The 16,198-nt window shown below is 44.8% G+C and overlaps 1 long non-coding RNA gene across 1 annotated transcript; it reads right to left on the bottom strand.

Moving 5' to 3' along the window:
- Positions 1 to 10,988: 10,988 nt before the first annotated feature.
- Positions 10,989 to 13,651, bottom strand: LOC113604722 (uncharacterized). The gene is made up of 4 exons (XR_003426747.2): positions 12,946 to 13,651; positions 12,632 to 12,695; positions 11,497 to 11,587; positions 10,989 to 11,153 (listed from the first exon to the last, which is right to left on the bottom strand). It is a non-coding gene; the product is annotated as an uncharacterized LOC113604722 (long non-coding RNA).
- Positions 13,652 to 16,198: the final 2,547 nt, after the last annotated feature.

Below are 16,198 nucleotides of genomic sequence, written 5' to 3'. Positions count from 1 at the left end.
TGCCTATCTCCCCTCCAATGACACCTCACACAAGGAGCAATGGGATGGAGGAGAGGTTAAGGTGAAAAAGTACAGTAGATTTAACCAGTTGCACTTAATACATCTTACCTCTGAATATTTATGAAAGTTATAGCTATGTAACCACCATTCTGGGCCCCTCTTAGGGCTTTGGAAGAAGGTGTGAGTGCTAGTGAAGTTTCATCAAATTCATGGCACATCCACCTCTCCACTCCACCTCTCTCAGTTTCTTTTTTCATCTGCAAAATAAGAATACTATTGGGGCGCCTGGGTGGCTCAGTCGGTTAAGCGGCCGACTTCGGCTCAGGTCATGATCTCGCGGTCCGTGAGTTCGAGCCCCGCGTCGGGCTCTGTGCTGACAGCTCAGAGCCTGGAGCCTGTTTCAGATTCTGTGTCTCCCTCTCTCTGACCCTCCCCCGTTCATGCTCTGTCTCTCTCGGTCTCAAAAATAAATAAACGTTAAAAAAAATTTAAAAAAAAAAGAATACTATTTACCTATTTGGGAGGTTGTTGTGCTACATATAATGAAATCATCTATGTTTTTAAAAAGCACTTTGTATTACTATTATTAGAGTTATTTCACAGGTATTTTCTAATATTGGCTACATCAATATCTCCCTTCCTGCACTCTTCTTACAAAGACTCTGACACTCCTACCTTTACGAGCTGCAGTCTCTGAAGTTGGGTGCCTGGGTGGCTAAATCAGTTGAGCCTCTGACTTTTGATTTTGGCTCGGGTCATGATCTCGCTGTTCGTGAGATTAAGCCCTGCGTGGGGCTCTGTGCTGATGGCATGGAGCCAGCTTGGGATTTTCTCTCTCCCTCTCTCTCTGCTCCTCCCCTGCTCACCTGTGCCCTCTCTCTGTCTCTCAATCTCTCTCTAAAAAATAAATAAACATTTAAAAAAAAAGTTGCAGTCTCTGTTCCCACTCTTCGAATTTGGGTAGACTGGTGAGCACAGCCGAGGTGACACTGTGACTCCCAAAGCCAGGTCATACAAGGTGAGAGATCTTTCATGTGGCCCTCTTGGAATGTTTACGTTGCAACCCAATGGCTGTGAGGAAGGCCAAGCTGCAGAGAGGCCCACATAAGGAAGAACAGAGAGCCACCTCCAACTTTTCAGCCACGTGAGAGAGCCATCTTGAAAATGAATTCCCCAGCCCCTCCCCCCAGTTAAGCTGCCACGGATGAAATAAATTCATGATTCATGAGCAAGATAGGTAATTGTTGTTGTTTTGGAGTGGTTGGTCATGCAGCACTAGAGAACGGATACCCCATCCATGTTTCCAATTAAACCCCTCTCCGCTCAATCCAAACTGAATCTCTCCCACGATCACATCTTAACAATTCCCTGCACCTGTGCCTTTTCTCATACTTTTTTTCTACTGAAATGTCCTCTTCCCATTGAAGTCATACCTATCCTTTAAAGTCTCCCTCAATTGCCACTTCTATGGACCCCACCCCCCCCATTGTCCCAGTTGATTGTGATATCTTCCTCCTCTCAAATCTTGAAGAACTTTCTTTCTACTTATTGCCAGGATTGATATTTCTGATATTTATTAACTGGCATGTCCAAGCATTGACCAATCAGGAGCGGGGGTGGGGGAGGGTTCCTAGGGTCCTGGGATTGCCCTCAGCCGTGCAGTGAAGTTGGTTCCACACACTCTTAGCTCCTTTTCTGACCTGAATACACCTTTCAGGAAGGGCACCTTATGTATATTTGGAAGTATCCCATCCCCCATGCAAAGCATAGAGTCTTGTGTGTAATATACTGTGTATATTATTTTAAAATAATTTGATGAGGGGCGCCTGGGTGGCTCAGTCGGTTGAGCGGCCGACCTCGGCTCAGGTCATGATCTCGAGGTCCGTGGGTTCGAGCCCCGTGTCGGGCTCTGTGCTGACAGCTTGGAGCCTGGAGCCTGTTTCGGATTCTGTGTCTCCCTCTCTCTCACCCTCCCCCGTTCATGCTCTGTCTCTCTCTGTCTCAAGAATAAATAAACGTTAAAAAAAAAATTAAAAAAAATAAAATAAAATAAGAGAATAAATAAACGTTAAAAAAACGTTAAAAAAAATTAAAAAAATAAAATAAAATAATTTTGATGAGACTTAAAAAATAGATCTCTGACTAATAAAAGAGAAGGTGCAAAGAGAGTACCCAAGAGAAAAAGGAGCGTAAAACTTTAAGACTGTAAATAACTGAAAAATCAGATAAATTTTCTCAAACCAGGATCATGAAGCCGCAGGATTTTTTTTTGAGCTGAGAGCTGAGACATCATCTAATTGGGACTCATATTTGTGTGTGCAAAAGAATCACCTGGGGAAAATTAGTGTACGTGTGGTGGGGGAGAGAATACAGATTCTGGATTCCACACCCAGGCATTCTGAATAAGTAGGTCTAGATGAGATTGATGAAGCCTCCTTCTTAATGAGCTCTCCAGGAGACTCTGAGGCAGGCGGGCGGTGAACCTCACTTTTGGAAACCCTGGCTTAGTCAAACCCCTCTCTCTGCATCTGGTTTATTCCCTCATCGCTGTAGTCATGTGCCCTTTGAACTGGCCACGGATGCAGGACTGCCATAGAGTGGAAGAGGTAGCATGGCCAGAAGGAAGGAGAAGTTGGGAAAGGTGTCAGTTTAGGGCTGCCCTTGAAGGAGAAATCACCGCCTTTAATCTTTGGGTGGCGGCAGAATGAAACAAAACACTTCACTGAGATCAGCAGGGAGGCAAGTAGCCTGGTTGGGGAATCTTCTCTCTGGGGGTGTCCTTGGGTGTCCTTGGGTGGAGTGGCCTGTTTTCTCATAGTCGAGTAAATTGTTACGGGGGTGACTCACTCGGTGTGGTGCAGGCTCCACCCTCGGCCACCCGGTTCCTACCTGTTCCTACCGGTCCAACATGTCATTTCATTTACCCACAGCCCCAGAGCTAACATTACAACCCAAGGGTCTGACATCGTATTGTCTGCTTCAACCATTTTCAGAATAAAATCTATACAGTTCCGAATCCTTCAACTATTTAGAAATAAATCCATGGGATCTTTCCAGCTTTGCTTTCCAGCATCACACACTCCATCCTCTGGAACCCTTCACGAAATGAGTGATTTGCCCAGGAATCTGAGTCTCTGAATGAGGTCTCAGTCACTGCTGAGGCGTGTGATCTTACCCAATAGCCATCTAAGAGGTGGCTGTCCGGCCCTTCGAACCTCAATGTTTGCTTATGATAAAAACTGAGGGACACCCTTTAAGCTTTTTCTCACCAGCATCCTCCTCTTCTTGGAAGGCAGAAATGGAAAGCAGGACGCATGAAGCAGCTACCAATGACTTAACCATGAATTATCATCAACCGTGAATTATTCGGGAGCAGCAGAATAGCCATCTTTTGTAAAATTTTTAGGTCTTTCTGGAAATACTCTATCTCCCCCAATCCCTATGCATTTTTAAAATTAAAAAAAAATTTTAAATATCTGCCTAGGGGCGCCTGGGTGGCTCAGTTGGTTAACCGTCCGATTCTAGGTTTCGGCTCAGGGCATGATCTCACAGTTCATGAGTTCAGGCACCACACTGGGCTCCACGCTGACAGCTCGGGGCCTGCTTGGGAGTCTCTCTCTCTCCCTCTCTCTCTGCCCCTCCACTGCATGCATGCTCTCTCTCAAAATAAATAAATACACTTTAAATAAATAAACAAATAATCTGCCTAGAACCTAATGTAGAAACCGACATCTACTAAGTGATGAGACCCTACAGAATTTGAATCCTGAACTAGCTCACAGCACGGTACAAACATAACCACAAAGGTGGGCACATCCCTATCATTGCCACAGACTTTCCTCACAGCAGAATTCCAGGCTTCCTGTCATCAGTCTTTAACAATTGCTCTTTGTTGATTGTGTCACAACATGCCTATTCGTACATTGTACCAGGCGGTCGGCACCTGTGGGCTCGTGTCATTCCCCACGACGCTGGGAGAGAGGTGTTACTTTAAAATCAAGAAACCAAGTCTCTGAGAGGTTTGGCGCCTCATCTAAGGTCACAGAGCTAGCGGCGATCGGGGGCTTCACCCAGAACCTCCATGCCAACTCCAGGGCACATTCCACCGTGTCATATGGACTTGCTCTGTGTATGAGCCGAGCTGGGTCCACACAGCTTGTTCCAGACAGAGCCTGGACGTGGGCCTACAGGGGCCCTGAGGATGCAGACCTCCGACTGCTTGGGGGCATAACTGGCTCAGGGCACCCGCCTCTGTGCTCTCTCTGATATCCACCTCTGCCTCACCAAGATCACCCTTCCCACAGGCTGTGCCCCGCCAATGAGGACCGAGGGGGCAGGGCGCTAGGACGGGCCCCTTTGTGGGATACGTGGGACTCCACTGACTGGTGACTTTGTCTCAGGACGCCCTTTGGCCTTGCCCAACTTTCCTGACAGCTCGGGAGCCAAGGAAGTGTTCACTCCACCTTTCTCCCCCTCCTTCACTCAAGATCACACTTGTATTCCAGTCTGATGGCAATCCCACCCTTCTCCAGCTCCCTAAGCAAATCCTTGGCTGCTGTTGGTCGGAGGCCCCGATTATCCCAGCCTGTCTCATTCCTTCATTGCTGATGCCCCTGCAAGGCACATCCCCAGGCTCAGGGACCCGGAGGAGAACCTAGTGTTCAGACTCTGGTGAATTAGCAGAACTAAGAAGGCAAAAGACAGAAAGATCGGGCAAATTTCAGCATGCATGCCAATGCTGACCCAAACCTGTCCTTAGACGGGGGAATCTTCAGGGAGAACGTTAGGTGGGGAAATTAACGCTGCCATGGGCGTGTTTGCTTGGGCAGCCTGCTTGGAGGGGTCGGGGAGAAGTGGTTGCTCCTAAGCAGTGATACCCCCACGAAGCTCCTTTGTGTCCTGCTGACAAAAGTTGTTCCTATTTGGCCTTCTGTACCCCTCTTAGGTTTCAAAAGTCGCTGTCCTCACGACCTGTTTTTTTTAAGTTTTTATTCAAATTCCAGTTGGTTAACATACAGTGTAATATTAGTCTCAGGTGTTCAACACTTCCATCCATCACCCAGTGCTCATCACAGCAAGTGTGCTAGTTAATCCCCATCACCTATCCCCCCCCACCCCCCCCTCCCCTCTGGGAACCATCAGTGTGTTCTCTACAGTGAAGAGTCTGTTTCTTGGCTTGTATCGCTCTTTTCCCCCCTTCACTTGTTTGTTTCTAAAATTCCACACATGAATGAAATGGTATTTGCTTACAATCTGTTTTTGTTGACCTTTGAACTGCATGCGATGGGGAAGAGGCATCACATATGATACACACTCATTAAAGAAAGAACCGTCCATGTTGATTCCTTCTGAGTGACATCACAGAAGGCATTAGTCTTTGGATCTGTTGTTCGAAGAAGGAACCAGTTCCAAAAACAGAATCCCACACATTCTCCTCCCCTGGGTCACAGAGCAAGCATACCGTTCCGTGTTCATTCATTAAATACGCCCTGTGCCCTATCATGGCTGGGTGCTGGGATTCAGAGAGGAAGTACTGTCTAATAGCATCATTAACACATGTCAGGGAAACAAGACAAAGAAACCTGTCTACGGGAACTCTGAGACTTAGATTGATTTACTGAAAATAAAATTCTTTTACTAACTTTTTAAATGTTTATTTTTGAGAGAGACAGAGAGAGACAGAGTACGGGCAGGGGAGGGGCAGAGAGTGAGAGGGAGACACAGAATCCAAAGCAGGTTCCAGGCCCTGAGCTGTCAGCACAGAGCCCAATATGGGGCTTGAACTCACAATGACCAGTGGGCAGAAGGAAGGGGTTTAGACATCAAGGAGCCAAGTTGCACAACACCCTCTCGATCTGTGCTGGATGTGGCCCTTGAGTACCTCAAGTGCAGGGTCAGTCTGACCCCCGTGCTGTATGTATAAAATACACAATGGAGTTTGGAAACCAAAGTTTAAAAAAGAATGTAAAATATCTTATGAATAATTTTCATATTTATTGCATGTCAAAATGACATTCTTCTGGACCTATTGAGTTAAATAACATAAGCATTAAAATTAACTTCATCTATTTCCTTTTGCTTTTTTATTTTTTTATTTTTATTTTTAAAAATTTTTGTTTTTAACGTTTATTTATTTTGGGGACAGAGAGAGACAGAGCATGAATGGGAGAGGGGCAGAGAGAGAGGGAGACACAGAATCGGAAACAGGCTCCAGGCTCTGAGCCATCAGCCCAGAGCCCGACACGGGGCTCGAACTCACGGACCGCGAGATCGTGACCTGAGCTGAAGTCGGACACTCAACCGACTGACCCACCCAGGCGCCCCTCCTTTTGCTTTTTTAATGTGGCTATCAGAAAATTTAAACTTTCGTATGAAGCTCAGATTATGTTCACCGTGCCGCTCTAGATGTCAGATCCAACGAGGGCAGTGATCGTATGCGCTCATTGAATTGCCATTATATTCATAGAATTGAACACAGTATCTAGCACTGAAAAGCACTGAATAAATATTCGAGGAATGAATAACAATATGAATGAGCAAATGGACATCAGTATTATTCATTTCTCTGAAGCAAGAAACATTTCTGTCCCCTTTTTCCTGAACCTAACATCTGAGAAAGAGGCAGGAGATGTGCAAAAGTCCATCTCCCAAACTTGAATTCCAGCCCTGAACTCGCCTGAGTGTATATCTGATTGCCTTCGCAGAAACTCCACGGAGGTGGCTCACAGACATCTCAAACTTAACACCTCCAGAGCAGAATTCTTTATTTTCTTCACAAACTGATTCCCGCCCAAATCTTTCCCGTCCGATAAATGGCTGATAAATGGCACCATGATCTACCAATCTTTCAGGGCAAAAACACTAGTCATTCTGGAGTACTCTATTTCCCCCACTAATACCACAACCCAACCCCATCCAATCAAGAAATAAAACTTATTGGTTCTTACTGCAAAATATATTCCAGATGCATCCAGATTTCTCTACCATATTCTGAATTGCTCCGTGTACTACTGCCGTGGCCCTCAGAAATTCTGTGAACTGTTATTATCCTTCTGACAAAATGGATGCCCAATAAACTTTATGGGAAGATGACTTTTATTTGTATTTAACAAATGTGTTTCAAAAGAGCATACCAACTTCAGGATGGACACAGGTGGGCAGTCATCTAAATATACACCAGCCTTCGGGCAGGGCTTCAGCTTGTCCAGACAAAAATCTGCTCCATTTATTGAGCTGTCCACAGATGTGGGACCCAGAGACAGGCGAGTGGAGGTGTTAACCCCATCATTTATTAGCTGTATGATCCGCGCCTTTCCTGGGTGTTGGTGCAACAGCAGAGTAAACATCACTCTCCCCCTCCCCGCCCAGTGCAGCTTCTTGCCGCCTTTTGGGGACCTCCGCCAACAGTGTTCCCCCAGTTCAGAAGCCAATGAAGTGCACCCCTTGCCCCCACCTAAAACATACAAAACATAAAATAATAGCCGTCATCTATCTGCTGGATCACGGAAAAGATAAAGGAGATCTCAGACACTTACGGAAATAAACCATAGGTGCGCTTTGCTGGTTTGGCTCTATAAAGAGTTTGTATTGCTACAGAATTGAAGGAAAATTAACTCAGCCTAGATAAGGAAGAGGGCACGCTGAGATGGAACCCTAACACGGGGTTCTGCCAGCTCCCTCCATGCAGGTGAGCAGGTGCCTGCTCTGCACATCTCTGCAGTTCGACTGGGGGCTCTACACCTCCATGTCCCCCCTCCCGCTGCCCCTGGATTTCGCCTTCTCCTAGGACGACCCTCCTCGAACACCCCCCGCCACCTTTCCAGTCCCTTGTGCCGTCGTTGGCCCTCTCCCGTGTGAGTTTCGGCTCTTCCGTGTGACGCCACACCTCCCAGGAGGGAGCCCTCTTTTCACTCTCTCCTACTCAGTTCTACTCTGCCAGGCGAATCTTCCAGAAGCACCATATTCTTGAAGTCATTTTCCTAAATAAGAATCCGCGGTAGCTCGTCTGGCTTGTTCATTCATTTTTAAAGATTCATTCATCCAACAGACATTTATGTCAGGCCATATGCTCGGGATGCTGATTAGCGAAACAGGCCAGTGCCAGTTCCCTAAGACTGAATGAGCGCCACGCTCTTCCCTGTGGTTTTTAACACTTCGCCATCTCTCAGCTGGGCCTTTGTGTTCATCATTTCCCCAAATGGGGCTTCCACCCTCCGTTCGTTATCATCCTATGAATTTTGCTCACCGCGAAAGGACCGATTTAAAGCATCCCTCCTCGATACTTGTCTGAATTTATATCATTTATTTTGCAAACACCACTAATTTCACTGCCATTCTTCAGCGTCTTATTTTTTTTATAATTTTTTTTCAACGTTTTTTATTTATTTTTGGGACAGAGAGAGACAGAGCATGAACGGGGGAGGGGCAGAGAGAGAGGGAGACACAGAGTCGGAAACAGGCTCCAGGCTCTGAGCCATCAGCCCAGAGCCCCCAGCGTCTTATTTTTTTAGTGCAGTTACTCTTCGAAATGCGTGGGTCTTATCCCCACAGCTAAACATAAATATACATACTTTGAGTGGGGTTCTCCCACAGTGTCTAGCTGATAGAGTGTTTTGCAATATTTTTGATTGATCTATTAGAAATTTACTCTTTGAGAGATCTGCTCCATTATTGGCGAAAGTCATACATACACTGCAGTTCACCCTTCAACACCCCGGGCTTGAACTGTGTGTGTCCACTTGTACACGAATTCTTTTCAGTAATTATATTGGAAAATTTTATGGAGATTTCTGACAATGTGGAAAAAAAACCTCATAGACAAACCACATAGCCTAGAAATATCGAAGAAATTATGCACGGGTTAGGTACGTCGCGAATGAATAAAATGTGTACAGACTATTTTATCATTTGCTGCCAAAAAAAAATATGCACAAATCTATTATAAAAAGTTAACATTTATCAAAACTCATGCACACAGACCATACCTACTCCCATCTGCAGTTAGGAGAAATGTAAATGCAGATGCAGTATTAGATCATAACTGCATAAAACTAACTGTAGTACATATTTCACTACACTGGTAATTTCACAGCTACCTCCTGTGACCATTGTGGCGAGCTCAAGCTTAAAAACACCCTGTGATGCTAATTATCTCCATGTGGGCAGCTCCTCTCTCGAGTCAATTGCATATTGCAGTAAAAAGTGACCGCTCACAGTTCTTGCGTATTTTTCATCATGTTTAATCAATACTGTAAACCTTAAATAACGCCATGGAATCCACGTGAAGTGCAACTAGTGACGCTGGAAATGCTCCCAAGAAGCAAAGTCCTGACATGACAAGAGGAAGTTGAATTTCTTAATATGTACTGTGGACCGTGATCTGCAGCTGCCTTTGCCTATGGTTTCAAGTGCATGAATCCAGCATAGAGACCATTGTAAAGAAAACAAAAGAAACTGCATGAGGCCATGACCACAGCCAGGCCAGTAGCCATGAAAACCTTGACCTTCCTTTTCTTAAGTTTATGTATGTATTTTCGGAGAAAGAGAGAGAGAGAGAGAACAAACAAGCAGGGGAGGGGCAAAGAGAAGGAGAAACAGAATCCCAAGCAGGCTCTGGGCCATCAGCGCATAGCCCTATGCACTCACCAACTATGAGATCGTGACCTGAGACAAGATCGAGAGTCAGATGCTTAACCAACTGTGCCACCCCAGGCACACCAAAAAACTTTGCACCTCTTGCTAAATACCCTTTTGGGTCGTATTGAAAATGCAGCTTTTATGTGGATGCAGGATTGCTGTAAGAAAGGCATACCTGTAGCCTCTAATGTGGTTCAAGAAAAAGGGAAGTCATTATAGGACAACTTGAAACAAAAGGAAGGCCGCTGTCTCTCGTAAGTGGAGAAACTGCGTGTCAGCCAATCACATGTAAGTGGTTTTACAAAACATAACAATGTTTTCAATACTGTTATGAATCAAAGCACAAAGCACATGATGCTTTGTGCCATAAAATTTTTACAGCAATTCACTCATTAATGTACAGGCTAGGCTACTGTGGAGCAGTCATGTGGGATATACTAGGCTACCATAAAGCAATCACACTGCTGCTTTTTCATTGTCAATGCATGAATCATTATACCTGTAAATAAACATGAATTTCTTTCCACATTATATTTTCATTGTTTGATGTCTAGTGTTATACGTATTAACATCTACATTGCTTTGTATCATGTAATATTGAGGTAGGTACTGACAGATGATGCATCTCGTGAACAAATGATGTAAACGTATGGGATTCATAAATACAGTACAGTTCTATAAATGTATTTTCTCTTCCTTATGATTTTCTTAATAACATATTCTTTTCTCTAGCTTACTTTAGTGTTTTTAAGCTTATTTATTTATTTAGGGAGAGAGAGAGAATGAGCAGGGGAGGGGCAGAGAGAGGGAGAGAGAGAATCCCAAGTAGGCTCCACACTGCAGAGCCTGACGTGGGGCTCAGTTTCATGAACTGTGAGATCATGACCTGAGCCAAATAAAGAGTTGGATGCTGAGCCACCCAGGCACCCCCTGTAACTTACTTTATTGTAAGAATACAATATATAATACGTAGAGCATACAGAATATGTATCAATCGACTGTTTATGTTATAGGTAAGTCTTCTGGTCAACAGTAGGCTACTAGTGGCTCAGTTTCTTGGGAGTCCAAAGTTGCAGGTAGATTTTCAACTGTGTGGGGAGGTCAGGACCCCTCGGCCCTGCATTGTTCAGGGGTCCACTGTATTTTTGTCATCAGACTAAATCATCCAATTGTATTTCTACTACTTGAACTTTATATGAAGTCTTTAATCAGCAGATATTTAATATCTATTCTCTACACTGAAAAATTGTTTACAAATTCTATTTATGAAACAGGAGATGCCCTTAAAGTCAGGATTCAGTATTTCACTTTTTATTAGTAGTCATTGTGTTTACTATGGCATTAGACAAACAGCAAGTGCCTGATTAAAAAAAAAAAAGAAAAAGATAGCTTGTAACATTTCCTGTATTTCAATGGTTTCTTTTCTTGTTACTTTGGCATTATATTCTGACATCATTGAAAGCAAGATGGTGTTTTGTTTACTGCTGCTTCAACAATTCCCAGGACAGGGCTGCTACCTGTTAAAAAGAAAAAGAATCAGAGAATATGATGGATGGATGGATGGATAGGTGCATGGATGGAAGGATGGACAAATGGATAGAGGGACAAATTGATAGATGCATGACACAGAACAACAGAGATTTCTTCCAGTCTAGGGCAAAAGAAATTTCCTGAAGGAACTGGTATTTGAGCTGACCTTAAAGACTAAGGAAGCTTTAGATGTGTGGGATGATAAGGGCAAACCCAGGCAAAGCAAACACGTTAAACAACAGCCTGGTGGATCAGAAGAGTTTGATGAAAGTTGGCAAGACATGAAGTGCTAGATAATAAGGTTGATGACTAGAAATGTGTTTGCCGTACTTGTGAGTCCATTGGAAACATTTTCAGCTCCTTGAAGGCATAGCCAGTTCATGGGTGTGTTTCCAGAGCTTAGCCCAGTGCCTGTCACACACTGAAATAATGGAATAAAAAAACAAGTCATGGAGGAAAGTTGGCTCTTGGCCACTTCTCTGAAGTCACCTACTGAGACCTTTTTCCTGGCTTACTCCATTACACCATATTGAATGCCTTGGTCTTTCTTAAACATAACTTAGAGCCTTTACAATTGCTCTTTCCTTTACCTGAAGCTCTTCTTACTCTGCTCTGCCCCACTGACCTCCTGCTCTCCTTTAAACAAACCACCCTGACACCTTTGCAGTTGCCATTTATTTGATCACTCTGCTGGGAAAATTCTTCCCACCCGTCTTCACGGGACTTGATCCCTCCTTCATTTAAACCTCTCCTAAAAGTCTCTTTCGCTTCCTTGAGAAGCCCTCCCTGCCAGCCCATGTAAGGAGTGCCTTTCTCCCGTCACTCTCAATCCCCCCAACTTTTATTTTTCTATTGTTTCCTTTTTCTGCTAGCACATAGCGCCACCTTCTATTATTAGAGAGTTGCGTCTAATCTCCACCTGGTTAGGATGGCACCTCTTTTTTTTTAGGTTTATTGTTATTTGAGAGAGAGAGAGCAAGTGGGGGGAGGAGCAGAGAGAGAGGGAGACAGAATCTCAAACAGGCTCCACGCTGTCAGTGCAGAGCCCATTGAGGGGCTCAGACTCACAAACTGTGAGATCATGAGATCATTAAGAGTTGGACATTTTTTTTAACGTTTATTTATTTTTGAGAAGAGAGAGACAGAGCATGAGTGGGGGAGGAGAGAGAAAGAGGGAGACCCAGAATCTGAAACAGGCTCCAGGCTCTGAGCTGTCAGCACAGAGCCCAACACGGGGCTCGAACTCATGGACCGCGAGATCATGACCTGGGCCGAAGTCGGATGCTTAGCAAACTGAGCCACCCAGTCTCCCCTAGAGTGTAAGTTCTTATTCCAAAAATCTCCCATAGTGGTGGAGGATTTTCTTATTCTCTGCTATTTCCCTGAAGCCTAGAACAGTGCTTGACATAGGAAGCACTCCATAAATATCTGTTGAATAAATAAATAAGTAGTTCAAATACCTTACCCTGGAATTGAAAGCCTTTTATACTTGTACTCCGATCTTCCTTTGGGGCGACTAAGTCCTAGAACTTCAAAGGTAGAATGGACTACATTAAGATGATCTTATCCACCCAAAGCATCTTAAAGATGAGAATAGTGAGGCCTAAACACGGAAAGCATAAGCTAGAGGCCAAATCATACAGTAAATTGGTGAAAGGGCCAGAATTAGAAACTTGATCTCCCGTGGCCTACCAGGCTTAACCCTGACCCACACCAGTTCCTGCCATCTGCCCTCCATCAGGGATCAGAGTGAGCTTCGAAAATGCAAGCGTGACTCACCTCTACTTGACGCTGTTCAGTGCCTCTCCATCTCTCAGTCCAATCAGCTGTGCTCGCTGAGAGCAGCTGCCATGTTGGACCCACGTTCTTGTTGTGTTCCCAGTGAATCTCACTCAGTGCTGTTTCACACATCTGTACCTCCATACACGCTCACTTGTGTCTGGACCTGTTATCGTCTGCCTTGATGATTCTTACCCATTTATCCTTCAAAACTTTATTTAAGGGGCTATTCCACCATGAGGCCTACCATTATACCATCCCCCCAAGTCTCTGAGAAATAACTAATTCCCCTCCTCTACATTAATTCTAATCCTAGTCCTTGCTTCTGTCACTACAAATGTTATAACCGAATTGTCCCCTTCCATGGGGTTACAGAAGGTAGTGGACATTTGTCATTTTTACTGTGCGATGTTCAACCCTCCTTCTGTTTGGGAGCAGGAGTGTCACATGACCTGGTCTGTGACTACAGATGACAAAGCAGAGAGATCCTCTTTCTCTCTCTATCCCTGGCAGCCTGGGCCCAGGCACTGGGCCAGAGTCTGGCAACCAGAAGCCCATCCTACAATTTGGACTCTTGAGTGAGTATAACAGACACAAAGGGAGGGCTGGGATCCCCTCATGGCAGGTACTGTGGCTGTGGTGGTGGCATTCTGACGAGACTAATCTTGCTAGAAGATGGCTCTGCTCTTCCAGCTTCTCAGCCTAGGTACCAGGTCAACGTCCTGTGAGTTCCTTCCAGGGTCCCGTATCTATTCACATCAGTCATAATTGGTTTTTGTTGCTTACAGCCAGGAAGCCAACTGTTTGGCACAGGGTGGGTGTGTAAATCCCCCCAGGCTCTCCCAGAAGTAGTAGTGTAAAGATTACACACTTCTGCAGCAGATTGCCAGGGTTATTTATTTTATTTTTTTAATGTTTATTCATTTTTGAGAGAGACAGAGACAGAATGCGAGTGGGTTTGAAGCAGGCTGCAGGCTCTGAGCTGTCAGCACAGAGCCTGACATGGGGCTCGAACTCAAGAGCTGTGAGATCATGACCCGAGCCGAAGCCGGACGCTCAACCGACTGAGCCACCCAGGCGCCCCTAAGATTGCCAGGGTTTGAATCCTGACTTCCGCACTCAGCAGCCATGTGGCTTCAGGTCAGTAGCTTGACGTCTCTAACCCACAACTTCCATAAAATGGGGAGAAAATCTCATGGCAGAATTAAATACAAAGTTCAATAAATATTAGCAACTAGTATCATGTATCCATGTATATTGACACAGGGAGCTCAATCTTTCTCTAAGACAGCCTGTCTCCTCCAACCCTATTCTTTCTGATTTGTCTATTTCTTGTCACCTGAATATGTTTTGGACACTTTGCTGCCTCATCTAAAGGACCTAGCACCTACTCCATCTGTCTAAATCCTAACCATCCTTCAAGGCCCCTTCAGTGGCTCCATTTGACCCCCCCCCCCCCCCCCCCGCCCATGAGCTTGCCACCTCTTCGTTCCCATAGCACTCTTTCCCTATGCTATTTATGATAGATTGGATTCTTGGTCCCTATGATTCGCAGCCCTTTCTTGTGGAAGGATTACACGTCACCCTCATAACTTGACGGGGCCACTAAAATGTGAGAAGTGACATGTGTCCCATCCAAGCGGAGCTTTGAGAGTGATCTTGTAGCTCTCCCATTGCACTTTATTCTCTGTCATAAGAGTGGCATCTCCTTAGAGAGAGGCTGTCCCTCCACCCTGGGTCCTGGAAAGACGAAGATCTGTGGAGTCCACGGTCGATCTTTAGTTCAGCCATCAAGAGAATGAAAAATAAACCTTTGTTATCGGCCACTGATTTAAAGTTGACGTTACTGTAGCAAAACCTAACATAAGCTGACTAAGGCACCACTCACTTACAGTTTTCATGTGCTATTTGGTATTATTATTTATCTTTAAATAAATATATCCTGTGTTCCCAAAGTGTTTTCCAACACCAGCAGGCAATTTTGTGCTGGCATCCAACTGGGTGCCCAACAATTCAATCCAATCTGTAACCTAGCATTAGCACAGACACCACAGGGTAAGGGCTCAGTCCCAAAAAGGCTGCCTTCCTTCTTCAGATGTCACTTGCAAGTAGTAAGGCCCCACCCTTACGTCTAATTTGGCTACAAACTGGGGTTCCTGTGACCCACTTCTCAGGTTCCATAATCTGCTAGAACCATTCATAGATTTCAGGGAAACACACTTATTGGTTTACTCGAAAGGATATTATAAAGGATAAAAAATAAGCAGCCAGATGAGGAGGTACATAGAGCAAGGTCCAGGAAGGTCCTGAGTGCAGGACTGTCTATCTGTGTGGGGCTGGAATATGCCACCCTCGGGGCACGTGAATGCATCTACTAACCCAGAAGCTCATCAAATTTCTTCTTTTCAGAGGTTTTCTAGAAACTTAATCTCCAGCTGCTCCTTCCTGGAACTCAATGAGTGAGGCTGGAAGATCAACCCTATTCTGAGGCTAACATAAATCTCCTGGCTAGCATAAAACAAAAGGGACCCTCTAAAACTAAAGGGACTCACTTTGAGTAACAAAAGACACTGAGCACTCAGGAAATTCCAAGGATTTTAGGGACTCCATGGCAGGAATTAAGGGCAAAGACCAAATATATTCTTTATCATATCATCTTTGGAATCAGAGGCACCTGGGTCACCCAGTCAGTTAAGCGTCTGACTTTGGCTCCAGTCGTGATCCCTTGGTTTGTGAGTTCAAAGCCCAGCATTGGGCTCTGTGCTGACAGCTCAGAGCCTGGAGCCTGCTTTGGATTCTGTGTCTCCCTCTCTCTCTCTGCCCTTCCCCCACCTCAAAAATAAATAAACATTAAAAAAAAAAAAAAAAGCCCAGAACCTTTGGAAACAGAAATCATGGCTTACACCCACAACAGTTCCCAGCCCCAGACGGTGCAAAATAGTAGCTGCCCAGTAAATGTGAGTGGATGGTAAGGATGATTTTCAATAAACTTGAAAAAGAGACAAATTAAAGCAGACCTGTTCACCCAAAGTTGAGACTAGACCACCATACTATTTTTTTTAACACGAAAAGTGTAGAAGCTTAATAGCATGGGGGTATCTCAGTAGGAACAACACCCAGCAGACAGAGATTTCAGAAATTTAGTTATTGTCTTCAGTAACCTCCCCAGATTGTTAGCAAAAAGCCATGGGCTTGGGAAAATGGGAGCTTGGTAAATTCTGGCAAATCGATTGACCTGAAGAAGACCGCATGA

The sequence above is a fragment of the Acinonyx jubatus genome, chromosome B1 (assembly GCF_027475565.1).
Source record: "Acinonyx jubatus isolate Ajub_Pintada_27869175 chromosome B1, VMU_Ajub_asm_v1.0, whole genome shotgun sequence".
NCBI classification, from domain to species: domain Eukaryota; kingdom Metazoa; phylum Chordata; class Mammalia; order Carnivora; family Felidae; genus Acinonyx; species Acinonyx jubatus.
The sequence above is the reverse complement of the archived record's forward strand: the minus strand, read 5'-3'. Positions and strand labels throughout refer to the sequence as shown.